Below are 14722 nucleotides of genomic sequence, written 5' to 3' on the forward strand. Positions count from 1 at the left end.
TCTTTTCAGGTTAAAGTCAAAATTGTCAGACATTATCCCTGAAAGATAGTTTGGATCTGCAAAAATCAAAAGTATTTCAAAATAGGCATTTTTAAGTAAACCACAATGGATGTGTTTTAAATCACTAGGGGATATTTTATTGCAGTTCTCTTTGGCACACATAATGTATCGCATGTCATAAAGTGAGGCTCTCTATTTATTCATTGCTTTCTTTTTCTCTGCTGCATTGAGAGACTCTAGACAATATTGGTCCTGGTAGGAACTCAAACATGGGTGGTATGTGTAAGCAGAAATAATCCTTCAAAATATACAACCCTGTTTCAAGAGTTTGGGAAAATTTGAAAAAATATAATTCCCAAGTATTGCTAATGTTATTGCTAAGTACTTCTTAGGTTCTTGACTTTATTAAGAGGTGTGACTATATGACATCAGTGGTTAAAGTTTACTGAGTAGTATTCTAATATTCGGGTCAATGAAGGAGTCATCTCTTATTCACAAGTCCTATAATTTGCATTTAACTTATCTCCTATGTGTCATCAATTAAGAAACTTGCAATTTTTATGATAGCAATTAAGATATTTTCTTTTTAACAGAGGAAAAACAGTCTTTGTTCTCATTTTAATTTTTACATTTTATCTGGTACTCGTAATATTTTGGACAAAGCAGTATAACATTTTGCTTTGAAGAGTTCCCCAAGTATAGCTTTTCTAACTGAAAGGGCTGGAATTGACCTGACATTGCTTGATTTAATTAAATAAAGTCAATTTCACTCAAAGGTTAGTCTCCATCTGCAGTCAGGGACTCTCATTCACCTTGTACTAGCAAATTGTCTGCATGAATACATTAACTTCCTATCTTATGGTGCAGTTAGTTACTCAAATGAAGCTTTAGCAAATTGATTTATGGGTGTCCAGAAAAGATTTTGCATGTAGGGATGTACTCAATGCTAACATCTGGAAACGTGTGTTTGAGAAGTCTTTGTGTGTCCTGTAAATTGAAATCTGTTTTTGCATTTCATCCTTGCATCTAGTTCGGGATAAAGCTGTTATAGCATTTGCAAACAGTGAACTTGATTTATATTGTTTAATTTTTTTAACTTTTATCTAGTAAATATAAATTTCCAGAGTACAGTTTATGGATTACAATGGCTCCCCCCCATAACTTCCCTACCACCTGCAACCCTCCCATCTCCTGCTCTCTCTCCCATTCCATTCACATCAAGATTCATTTTCAATTCTCTTTATAACAGAAGATCAATTTAGTATATATTAAGTAAAGATTTCATCAGTTTGCCCCCACACAGAACATAAAGTGTAAAATACTGTTTGAGTACTAGTTATAGCATTAATTCACATTGAACAACATATTAAGGACAGAGATCCTAGATGAGGAGATCAATTGTGAACTTAAATCGATCACTTGGACTAGTGAGATGGCATTGGTACATGCCACCTTGATGGGGTTGTATTGGAATCCCCTTGCACATTTCTAACTCCACCATTTGGGGCAAGTCAGCTTGAGCATGTCCCAAATTGTACATCTCCTCCCTCTCTTACTCCTACTCATATATTTAACAGAGATCACCTTTCAGTTAAATTTCAACAACTAAGAATAATTGTGTGTTAATTACAGAGTTCAACCAATAGTATTAACTAGAACAAAAAAATGCTAAAAGGGATAAAGTATTAAATTGTATATCAACATTCGGGACAAGGGCTGATCAAGTCACTGTTTCTCATAGTGTCCATTTCACTTCAACAGGTTTCCTTTCTGGTGCTCAGTTATTTGTCACCGATCAGGGAGAACATATGATATTTGTCCCTTTGGGACTGGATTAATTCACTCAGCATAATGTTTTCCAGATTCCTCCATTTTGTTGCAAATGACTGGATTTCATTGTTTTTGAATACTGTATAGTATTCTATAGAGTACATGTCCCATAATTTCTTTATCCAGTCTACTGTTAATGGGCATTTGGGTTGATTCCAGGCCTTAGCTATTGTGAATTGAGCTGCAATAAACATTAAGGTACAGACAGCTTTCGTGTTTGCCAATTTAATTTCCTTTGGGTAAATTCCAAGGAGTGGGATGGCTGGGTTGAATGGTAGGGTTATATTCAGGTGTCTGAGGAATCTCCAGACTGACTTCCATAGTGGCTTTACCAGTTTGCATTCCCACCAACAGTGGGTTAGTGTCCCTTTTTCCCTATATCCTCGCCAGCATCTGTTGTTGGTAGATTTCTGAATGTGAGCCATTCTGACAGGGTTGAGGTGAAACCTCATTGTGGTTTTGATTTGCATTTCCCTGATTGCTAGTGATCTTGAACATTTTTTCATGTGTCTGTTGGCCCTTTGGATTTCTTCTTTTGAAAAATGTCTATTGAGGTCCTTGGCCCATCTCTTAAGTGGGTTGTTTGTTTTTATGTTGTGGAGTTTCTTGATCTCTTTGTAGATTCTGGTTATTAACCCTTTATCTGTTGCATAGTTTGCAAATATTTTTCCCATTCTGTCGGTTGCCTCTTCACCTTCCTGACTGTTTCTTTTGCAGTACAGAAACTTCTCAATTTGATGCAATCCCAAATGTTAATTTTGGCTTTGACTGCCTGTGCTTCTGCGGTGTTTTCCAAGAAGTCTTTGCTTGTACCTATATCTTGCAGGGTTTCTCAAATGTTCTCTAATAATTTGATGGTGAGCTGTTAGGCAAGAAAAAGAAATTAAAGGGATACAAATTGGGAAGGAAGAACTCAAACTATCCCTCTTTGCAGATGATATGATTCTTTATTTAGGGGATCCAAAGAACTCCACTAAGAGACTATTAGAACTCATAGAACAGTTTGGCAAAGTAGCAGGATATAAAATCAATGCACAAAAATCAACAGCCTTTGTATACACAGGCAATGCCATGGCTGAGAAAGAACTGCTACAATCAATCCCATTCACAATAGCCACAAAAACAATCAAATACCTTGGAATAAACTTAACCAAGGACGTTCAAGATCTCTACAATGAGAATTACAAAATCTTAAAGAAAGAACTAGAAGAGGGCCGACGCCGCGGCTCACTAGGCTAATCCTCCGCCTTGCGGCGCCAGCACACCGGGTTCTAGTCCCGGTCGGGGCGCCGGATTCTGTCCCGGCTGCCCCTCTTCCAGGCCAGCTCTCTGCTGTGGCCTGGGAAGGCAGTGGAGGATGGCCCAAGTGCTTGGGCCCTGCACCCCATGGGAGACCAGGATAAGTACCTGGCTCCTGCCATCGGATCAGCGCGGTGCGCCGGCCGTGGTGGCCATTGGAGGGTGAACCAATGGCAAAGTAAGACCTTTCCCTCTGTCTCTCTCTCACTATCCACTCTGCCTGTCAAAAAAAAAAAAAAAAAAAAAAAAAAAAAAAACTAGAAGAGGATACCAAAAAATAGAAAAATCTTCCATGCTCATGGATTTGAAGAATCAATATCATCAAAATGTCCATTCTCCCAAAAGCAATTTATAGATTCAATGTGATACCAATCAAAATACCAAAGACATTCTTCTCAGATCTGGAAAAAAATGATGCTGAAATTCATATGGAGACACAGGATACCTCGAATAGCTAAAACAATCCTGTACAACAAAAACAAAGCCGGAGGCATCACAATACCAGATTTCAGGATATACCACTGGGCAGTTGTAATCAAAACAGCATGGTACTGGTACAGAAGCGGATGGATAGACCAATGGAACAGAATAGAAACACCAGAAATCAATCCAAACATCTATAGCCAACTTATATTTGATCAAGGATCCAAAATCAATCCCTGGAGTAAGGACAGTCTATTCAATAAATGGTGCTGGGAAAACTGGATTTCCACATGCAGAAGCATGAAGCAACACCCCTACCTTTCACCTTACACAAAAATCCACTCAACTTTGATTAAAGACCTAAATCTACCACCCAACACCATCAAATTGTTATATTGTTTAATTTAACTAAGTGAAGCACTTAAATTTACCTGATAGTTTTGTCCCCACCCAGAGACAATCATCCACTTCACTCTGTATATTATGTGATTGAAAGTTATATTTGTTATGTTCAGGGCTTTTTTTTTTTCCTTTTTCAATGATTTACAGATATAGTTTTAAGATTGCAGCATAAACTCCTGATTGGAAAACTATAGCATTTTCCAAAAAAAATCAACTTGTATGTGTGTGTATGTGTATGTTTGTCAAACATATATATTTATATATATGTAGAGAGAGACACATAGAATCAATAGACATTGCTAGTTAAAGCTAAAGCCAAATTGTAATTTAAAATCCATGCAATTATGTTGAATAAAATATCTTTGAAATTGAGGAAGCAAAAATCTTAACATAAATTAAGGTTTTTATGTTACTCAGATATTCAGTATTATGTATATAAAACTTTCAGATTAGTTTCTTTCAGATTACTTAATATCTTTGGATAGTGATTAGCCATTGATTAGTTACTTTTTAAAAAAATTTATTTGACAGGTAGAGTTATGGACAGTATGTGAGAGAGAGAGAGAAAGGTCTTCCTTCCATTGGTTCACTCCCCAAAATGGCCGCCACGGCCAGCACTGCGCCAATCTGAAGCCAGGAGCCAGGTGCCTCTTCCTGGACTCCCATGAGGGTGCAGGGGCCCAAGCATTTGGGGCATCCTCCACTTTCCTCCCAGGCCACAGCAGAGAGCTGGACTGGAAGAGGAGCAACCGGGACTAGAACCCGGAGTCCATATGGGATGCTGGCACCACAGGACTTGGGACATCTTCTACTGATTTCCTAAGCCATAGCAGAGAGCTGGAATTGGAAGTAGAGCAGCTAGGACTTGAAACTTCACCCATGTGGGATGTTGGCACCACAGGTAGTGACTTCACCTGCCGCATAACAGCACCAGCCCCCCCTTCATATATTTTTATTACATTATTTTTCTTGTATCAAAATATTTATTTTTCTGTGGGGCAATAGTAAATAGCATTACATCTTTTATTTTGGTTTCTGATTCTTTAATGTTATCATGTAGAAATGAGATTGACTTTTCTTTTTTTAAACTTTTATTTAATAAATATAAATTTCCAAAGTACAGCTTTTGGATTACAGTGGCTCCCCCCCCCCCCATAACTTCCCTCCCACCCGCAACCCTCCCATCTCTCATCCCATTCACATCAAGATTCATTTTCAATTATCTTTATATATAGAAGATCAATTTAGATTGACTTTTATGTTTGTCTTGTATCTTGTGAATCTGTGAACTGACTTCTTAACGATAGGCAGGTGCTTTTTCCTAGTAGATTCCTGAATATTTCTTGTGAAAAAAATATGTAGTTTTCACATAAAGGCAGTTTTTTTTTTTTTTTTGAAAAAGGCAATTATCTCTTCCTTTTCAATTTCATTGACCTCCCATTATCTTTCCTTTTCCTTCTATTTTTTTTGAGATTTCTCTATTTTTCTTTGAAATGCAGAGTTGCAGAGAGAGTGATTGGCACAATGGTCTTGGGTGCACCAGGAAGCCAGGATCCAGGAACTCCATAAGGATTAGTTCACATGCTACCTTGCCAATGAGGTGCAGTCATTGCAGCAGATTCTGCCTGTCCTCATTATCGAGCCTGTTGTTCCCTGTTGATGCTGCTACTGTGGTGGGTTGGGTTGGTGGAACTCTGGGTATTTGATGGAGGATAGTCCTTTGACCATGTTGTGAGGATGCTGCTGCAGAGGTCAGGCTACTACTGTCCCATGTGTCATGCAGGGGCTCCTCTGATATTGCTGCTGTTCTCTGTCAGGCCACTGCTGCTTCAGGTGCATAGTCAGGGATGGTCCTTACCCGGGCCCCACTAACCTTATTGCTGCCTTGGGAGGGCTAGAACTTGCCTGTCTTTCATGGGGACTCCACTGACATCACTGTCAGGGATCAGATCACTGCTGATGGAGTTGGTCTGCAGAGAACCTGCTCAGGCTGATTGGTAGATAGGCCCTACGGCAGTCTGTAGATCAGAGAGAGGTCTCCCTAACAGGTATCCTCTTCAAAGACCGTTTTTCAGTGCTCTGGCCAGAGAGCATAGATTTTTGTCCAGGTTGGTTGGTTTGCTTGTTTTAATCTTACACTTTTTGAGAATTATGAGCTTAAGGCTCTCCAGTCCCTAGACTGGGATATTTGACAATAAAAGCAAAAATCAGGGATTGTCTGTAGTGTTATTTTTAAAGTCTTAAGTCCCCAACCAATTCGCTTTTTGCTTTCTCTTTTATAGAGATATGATATGATTATCTTTTTGCATTATTTGTGGGATGCTGAGGCTTATTTGGAAGATCAAGAAAAGTGAGTCTATCCTACCTTGTCCCAGAATATAAATCTATTATACCACTTTTTGAAAATTGTCTACAATTAAACTATATGATGATCAATTTTTGGCTATTTTAACTTTATAAAAAGTATATGAAAAACATATGGCTTTTGGGACTTTTTTTTATTCAGCATTTTATTTTGAAGAACTAAATGGGTTCCCATTGTGCAGCTTTGCTCACCCATGAGCCAGTGTACAGCTCTTGCAAACTCATTCCACATTTTTGAGGAACTGCAAAAGTGTTTTCCAAATCGCTAAATTAATTCTAGATAATAACAGATGGAGTTATACAGCTATAGTGAAGGACCATGACCATAATTCTGTATTTGTGCCATAAATGTGTAATATTTATTTTGTCATGACCCCAATAAGAGGACTATACAAAAGAATCAACAACATCTCACAAACTGATTCCTCTCCATAAATTCACAAAAGATGATTTTTAAATATAATAAAGGGATACATGTTGAAGGGTACTTCAGAGGTTTCTTGGAAAGGTAGAACTAAAATATGTTTATTTTGTTCCAAAAATTGTTTGAAATTCAGACATAGTTTTTCCATAATATATGCATTTTTTCAATTTTTTGCAAAGTCCTCATATAATCAATGCTTGAGAATGTCAATGTAAAGGACTCAAACAAACTCAAGATTCATTAACTTGTCTCTTAAATATGCAATTGCGTACATAATTATTCCAGTTGCATGGTTATATTAATTAGTTTTTGCCTAATAGCAATACTACTCCAAATTACAGTGACTAAAAACCAGTAGCTATTATCATACAGAATCTCTCTGCAGGTCAGCTGAGATGTTCTCCTCATTACTCTTGAATGTTTCTGTGGTTGACTCTTTCACTGATTAGAACTGAAGTCCCAAATGTTCTAGGGCCTCCAGTGGGACAGCTGTTCTCCCCTCTTCATGAACTTTTGTCGTCCAGCAGCCTATTCTACACTTATTCTTATGAGTGTTATAAAGGTTCTGAGAGAGAGTGAAAGTACACAAAGCTTCTAAAGCCTTAGTCACAGTGCTGGAAAGTCCTTCATTGCTCTGCACACTACTAAGGAAGCCCAGAGTAGACTTGCATGATGAAGAGTGTGCAATGTTCCATTGTGAAGTGTTCTGGATACAGGAAGGAGTTAAGAATCGCAACTGTTTTTACAATCACTCTGGTGGATTTGAAAAATGATTTCTCCTTGTCTATATGTATGTGTCTGTACCAGAGTGAACCACCTCTGACACATCAGTTCATTGTCATGACACAATAACCTGGCAAAATACATCTTGAAATGTGGTAGTGCCAACTAAATGTCAAGACATTACTTATTATTTTCCTAGAAATGCTACAACATTATTTGACATTCTTGAAGGAAAACACTTAAAATAATGTGAAAAGTGTTACACTCCTATGGCAACATGGGATGCATTTTTACACATATTCTTCCTTTTGTTTTATACAGCAGGTGATACAAAGCCAATCTTGACCCCTGTGTGTGCATAGCACACTGCAGTGTGCATGTTCAGAGCTATTGATGGGAAGTTTAATTTGAAATTGTCACTTGTTACAAGACATTTCATTTTGGAAGAAAAGCTTCTGATGGTTAAAGGATACAAATATCTTTTGTTGAGTCTAACAGGTTGCTGGAGTGAGTTTGGGCAAAAACAGAGCTCACTGTAAATTCCCAGACATCAGTTGTATAAGAGCATGTTTCTTCTCCCTTTTGTAGTGTTGAAATTGATAGCATTTTTCAAATAGCTACAAATCTTCTGTTTAAAGAGAACTCTGACTTGTGAAACTCTTATTGTTCAAAAAATAGAGAAAAGAAGTTTTTCTCTCCACTAGAATAATGTTCTATTATGTCAAAATAAACAAGCTTATTTTTCCTAAAACAAAAAGACTTTGAAAAGTTCATGGAAAATGGAATTACATGTAATTAAACAAGGGATTAGAAGATAAATTTATTTTGGTGCAAATATTTTTGAAACCCATGCATAGTTTTCTTTTTTATAAGAAAGCTATAACAAGAAGCTTCAATTTTATGGCAAATATTTTTGTGGGCCTTTTCTTTTGCATATATATATTGACATATATGTAAGGAACGAGAATATGTTTGTATTAGTTGCAAAATAAGACATTTTAATTTTTCTTTGATGTATAGTACTGCTTACCTATAATTCTAAATTTTTTTAACCTTTTGGGAATGTATTTTCCTTTTGACTTTGACATTCTTAAAGGCTGCACAAAATGTTTTAAATTCAATAGTTTTAGGATAAATTAGTGAACTGTGACACATGGAGTGTTTCTATTTTATAAAATTATTAATGATTATTTATGTCAGTGATTTTTTTTAATTTCAATTCTATAAGTAAGAGGCAAGACAAGAAAAGAAATGCCCAGGGTTGGAGGATTTGCTTGGTGGTAAGGATGCTCAGTGTCAGAGTTCCTGGGTTTGATAATTGTCTCTGACTCTTGACACGAAGCTTCTTGAGAATGCAGACTTGAAAGGCACTGCTCTCTCTTTCTCTCTTATTCTCTCTGCTTCTCAAACAAGAAAAAATTGCCCAAAATTTAACTAATCATAAAAACAATGTTAATACATAACTAATTGGACAGAATGATATAAAATATTTTAAATATAAATCTCCTTAATTTTCTAAAAATATACTTTGTATAAATAAAATTTCTTAAGCACATTTCTATGTAAAGCGAATACATTGTTTTACATATTTATTTCATAAAGAATGTGATTTGGAGGTTGATTTGTGCGTTTTTATGTTTAGTAATATAGTTTACAAACTTATATCAGAACATGTAGTTTAGCTCACTATTTTGAACATGAATACTTTAGATTCCTTGTTTTTAACAATGATGAAACAAACTTCTTTGTACATTTACATGTGTATATATTTTTCATAATACAAATTTCCATAAACTTTTTGAGGATTCCTGTTATTTTGATAGAGATTTGCCTCACTAAATAATATATCAGACAAGTTTTATATAGATAAGTTGTGTTTCAAAATATGTCAAATATCTTTTTTTTATTTAGCTTTCCCACATATTTTCCTTATGGTTGAATATGTTATTGGTATTTGGGTTTCTGAATTGTCATTAATAATTTATTTTATGAAAAGCCACCACAGAGCACAGATAATATGCAGCTGAAATATGCATCCTGATCAACTGAGTCAGGAATGCATTTTAGAGTCACAGGTGCAGTCAGATTGCACATTTAAAATTCACATTTCAATATCTGAATAAAAAATCGAGATTGATTTTGATTTTGAGGAAACTGGACCATAGGCTGTTTTGCCTCTTTTTCTCATTTAAGTACAACTTAAATCCTGAGTATCTTATATAGGAAGACAAATAAATATCTACAAAGGCAGAGCAAATACAGCTAACTCCCAAGGAGTTCAGAATCTGCCTACGAACATGATGATAAGAGCCTGAGATTTCTTTTATGCCTCACAAATCGATTTCCTCATTGAGTAATACATCAACCAATCTGCTTTATCTGGGTTTTTATTTTCTTCATTAGGTGTAGTGAACTTTTCTTTGGATTGTCGATTGTCTTGGTTTGTGGTTTTGTTTGGTGTCTTCATTTTCCACAGTGTTGCATATAGATTTTTAATAGGGGACGTAATAATTATTTAGCAGTAAAACAAAAAGATGGGTGTTGTGGCTTAGCAAGTGAAGCTGCTGCTCAGAACTCCCACATTCCATATCAGAGCACCTGATTTGAGTCCTGGCTACTCTATTGCCAATACAGCTTCCATGTGACACATCTAGAGGCAGAAAATTGTGGATGGGAGACCCAGATGGAAATACAGTCTCCTGGCTTTAACCTGGTCCATTTCTGGCTGTTGTGGGCATTAGGGGAGTGAACCAGTGGGTGGATGATCATGCTCTGCCTTTCACATAGATGAAAGTCAATAAACAAACAGTTTTTAAAAGCTTCAATGAGGTCCTTTTTGTCATTGTTATTATTATTATTTTTTTTTTGACAGGCAGAGTGGACAGTGAGAGAGAGAGACAGAGAGAAAGGTCTTCCTTTTGCCGTTGGTTCACCCTCCAATGGCTGCCAAGGCTGGCACGCTGCGGCCCGCACTCCACGCTGATCCGAAGGGAGGAGCCAGGTGCTTCTCCTGGTCTCCCATGGGGTGCAGGACCCAAGCACTTGGGCCGTCCTCCACTGCACTCCCTGGCCACAGCAGAGAGCTGGCCTGGAAGAGGGGCAACCGGGACAGAATCCGGTGCCCCGACCGGGACTAGAACCCGGTGTGCCGGCGCCACCAGGTGGAGGATTAGCCTAGTGAGCTACGGCGCCGGCCTGTCATTGTTATTTACACTTAGTATTCCAGACCCTGAGAATGGTTGCCTGGGCCATTGTAATCAAATATAAGATCTGTTCCCACTTGTTCTCGCAAAAACCAGATGTAAGCTAGCGTCAGTGAGCACAGCATGTTGTTCCTTCAGGAGTGTTCACGCCTCAGTGTTGTTCCTATGGAATATGAAAATACTTTCTTATTGAGAGGTTTGATGCCTATTTACCATCTTAGAAATAAACCCCATAGAACAAAATCAATAAATGATTACAATCAGACTAGAATAAAATGATTGGTTCATATAAAATAAGTAAAGCAAAGAACCTAAAAGAAACTTACATTTGAAGGTATGACAGTGATAACTGTACAACAATTACTATTATTTTGACATAGTATGTAGTTCTGAATTTTTTAACTTATAAAACAAAAGTTAAACCACACATGTGATACATTCCATGTCGATGCTAAGAGTTAGGGACACCACAGCCGGCGCCGCGGCTCACTAGGCTAATCCTCCACCTTGCGGCGCCGGCACACCGGGTTCTAGTCCCGGTCGGGGTGCCGGATTCTCTCCCAGTTGCCCCTCTTCCAGGCCAGCTCTCTGCTGTGGCCAGGGAGTGCAGTGGAGGATGGCCCAAGTACTTGGGCCCTGCACCCCATGGGAGACCAGGATAAGTATCTGGCTCCTGCCATCGGATCAGCACGGTGCTCCGGCCGCAGTGTGCCAGTCGTGGTGGCCATTGGAGGGTGAACCAATGGCAAAGGAAGACTTTTCTCTCTCTCTCTTTCTCACTGTCCACTCTGCCTGTCAAAAAAAAAAAAAAAAGAGTTAGGGACACCATAACAAGGAAGAGAGGCATAAGAATTGTGTCATGTGCATGATAGTTGAGACATAGAAGTGTTTCTGATTTTTTTCATATTTTGGAATATTTATGTACATTATGAGACACTTGGGGATGGGATCCAAGTTGAAATATTAAATTCATTCAGCTTTCGTGCACAGCCTAAACACATATTCTGTGATCTTTTCTTTTCTTTCTTTTTTTTTTTTTTTTTTTTTTGACAGGCAGAGTTAGACAGTGAGAGAGAGAGACAGAGAGAAAGGTCTTCCTTCCATTGTCTCACCCCTCAAATGGCCACTAAGGCCAGTGCGCTGCACTGATCCAAAGCCAGGAGCCAGGCGCTTCCTCCTGGTCTCCCATGGGGTGCAGGGCCCAAGGACTTGGGCCATCCTCCACTACCTTCCCAGGCCACAGCAGAGAGCTGGACAGGAAGAAGAGCAACCGGGACAGAACCGGCACCCCAACCGGGACTAGAACCTGGAGTACCGGCACTGCAGGTGGAGGATTAGCCTAGTAAGCCGCAGCGCCGGCCTATTCTGTGATCTTACACAGTAGTTTTTTATAATCTTATGATGGAACATTGTTTAATAATGTGAATTTTCTATTTATGATGTTAATGTAGGCACCAAAAATCTTTCAGAAGTTCTAATAATTTTGGATTTCAGATTTTTGGTTTAAGGATGATAACCTTCAATGATTATCTTTTTCTGCATAAAAGATTTACTGAAAGCAGTGTTTTGAAACATCACTCAGTAGCTTTCTTGGGGCCGATGCATTAGAAATGCAGGCACAACATAACTGGGTTCTATACTCAGACTCTCAAGGGGCTGTGATAACTCTGTGAGCTGAACTGTGTTCCCATCTGGAACCTGTGGCTTTTCCCCAAGCTTATTTAGGTGATTGGCAGAACCTGGTTCTTTTGCATTGGTGAGATAGATGTCTCTGCTTTCTGGTTATGTGCCCAGATACCCAGAACTCCAAGTGTCCACCTTCTAAAGAACATAGTCACACAACCCTGTCCCAATCTGGCAGCTTCCTGCTTCCAAGTCTGCTTCAAATGGGGAAAATCTGTCCCCATTTGAATTTCTCACCATTTGTTGGAGCTTCTGTCCAATCAAGTTTGCATCTCCTTCAAATTGGTTAACTCAAATTTCCCCTGTTTAGGAGATTGCATCTGCAAAACACAACACCTCTGCTCTAAGGAAATCTCATCACAGTAAAGAAACTCACTGAGTCGCAGCCCAGGCAACAATCAAGGACTTGTCAGAGGGTGGGAGTCAGGAGCTATCCAGAAATTATTTCTTACACACCTCACAAGCTTTTATTCTGCTGTAGAGCTCCCTACTGGGATATTCTTCGACTTTTTGTTTCTAGAGAGCTCCTTAAAACTGCATGTTATAAAAGTGTGTATTTTAATCCTCTTTTAAACTTGGGGCCAACACAGTGACATAGTAGGTTAAGCTTCCTCCTGTAGTGCAGGCATCCCATATGGGTTCTGGTTCGAGTCCTGGCTGGTCCACTTTCAATCCAACTCCCTGCTAATGACCTGGGAAAGCAGTGGAAGATGGCCCAAGTGCTTGGGTCCCTGCACCCACATGGGAGACCTGGAAGAAGCTCCTAGCTTTGGATCGACACAAGTCTGGCCATTGCAGCCATTTGGGGAGTGAACTAGCACATAGAAGACTCTCCTTCACTCTCTGTAATTCTGCCTCTCAAATAAATAAATATTAAAACATGAATCATATTCAGAATTGGAATGTCAGAATTGGACTGTAACCTAAAACTCCATCTGAGTCACCCAGGTTCCAAGTACTTGGGTCATCATCCCCTGCTTTCCCAGGCTCATTATCAGGGAGCTGGTCTGGATGTGAATCAGCCGGTACTCAAATAGGCACTCATATGGGATGCCAGTATGCAGGTGGCAGCTTAACCCACTATACCACAACACCAGCCCCAATGTATATATTAAATTAGCTACATGAAGGATCCTTTTGCAGCCAGCCCTGCGCCACCGAAATTTCTGATTTTCAGAGTCCTGTCAAATATAGCTGCCTCACCTGGCTATCATTGATTTAAAGCATTAGAGTACGTTCAACATTAGAATTCCTTTCAAGGGAGGACAGGGAACATAACTGGGATCACTAAAAATCAAGTGGCAAAAGCAGAAGCATCATCTTAGCCTCTGGAAAAAGTAATTTAATGCTCAAGCCTTGAATTACAGGACCTTTTAGAGGGTCGATTCCCCTCTCCTCACCATAAAACTGAGCTAATAGCTGAGTCTCATAAAAAAGCCATCACTTCTTGGCTTAAATCACTAGACTATTCCTTACAACGAATGCTTTTAAATATTATAACTTATTTAAACTTGGAACCTCATTCTAATGATCTCAGTATTAGTAGTTTAGCATCAAGTTTCAACTGCTGGCAGAAGCAGCTTTGGGCAGATTAACCAATTTCCTCAAAGTCTATTCTATTGAATTTACTCTTGTGACATTAGCCATTTGGAAAATATTACCTTATTTTCTCTCTGGATATTCAGAGGGACTTGAATTTTTTTCTGTACATTGCCAACAAATTGTGGTAAAATCATGAGTTGACAGGTGTGCATGGCATGCATTGTCTTCCTATGGATAAAGCAAATGCATTTCAATGTTTACATGTCACTGCTTCTATTTTGAATGCTCCCAGGACTTATTATTTTTTATTCTGCCTCTAGATTACCCTCCAGAATGTTGAGATTGCCAGAGAAGTGACCACAGTGACAGGAAGGCTGCTCTTCCCAAATTCAAGTAAGAATATTTCTTTGCAATAAAGTGTTATGGGTAAATAAATGAAGAATTAATCACTTTGTACATTACAGTAAGACAATCATTTTCCTGGTACTGTTGTAATTTTATTTTTTGTTCTTTATTTATTAAATCTGTTAAATAATCATGCAATTCTACATGGTGCTATGTGGTGTTTTGAACCATGTGTACACTGCAGTGATCAAATCAGGATAATTAGAACAGGCATCTTCTCAAATATCGGTCCTTTCCTTGTGATGAAACATTCAATATCCTCTCTTCAAGCTACTTTGAAATAGTAAGCTATTTGAAGTCTCTTGCTCTGTTCTGCAAAAGCGGTAGCATTCATTTTAATCTCCTGGAGTGGGAAACAGAACACTGGTAAGCTGTGGTTAGGTTGTATTTCCACGGAGCTTTCCACACTATGCACTGAAACAAC

The 14722-nt window shown here is 38.5% G+C and overlaps 1 protein-coding gene across 6 annotated transcripts in view; it reads left to right on the forward strand.

Moving 5' to 3' along the window:
* Window positions 1–14722, forward strand: part of SNTG1 (syntrophin gamma 1) — a 913627-nt gene that overhangs the window by 281507 nt on the left and 617398 nt on the right. For 5 of the 6 annotated variants that reach the window (XM_070076592.1, XM_051843717.2, XM_051843715.2 and 2 more), the window contains one exon: window positions 14214–14286. The gene's annotated coding sequence lies outside the window, so the exon portion shown is untranslated. Of the gene's footprint in view, window positions 1–6221; window positions 6305–14213; window positions 14287–14722 lie in introns of those variants that run through there. The other variant, XM_070076591.1, reaches the window with a different exon arrangement.

This window comes from Oryctolagus cuniculus, chromosome 6, assembly GCF_964237555.1.
Source record: "Oryctolagus cuniculus chromosome 6, mOryCun1.1, whole genome shotgun sequence".
NCBI lineage: Eukaryota > Metazoa > Chordata > Mammalia > Lagomorpha > Leporidae > Oryctolagus > Oryctolagus cuniculus.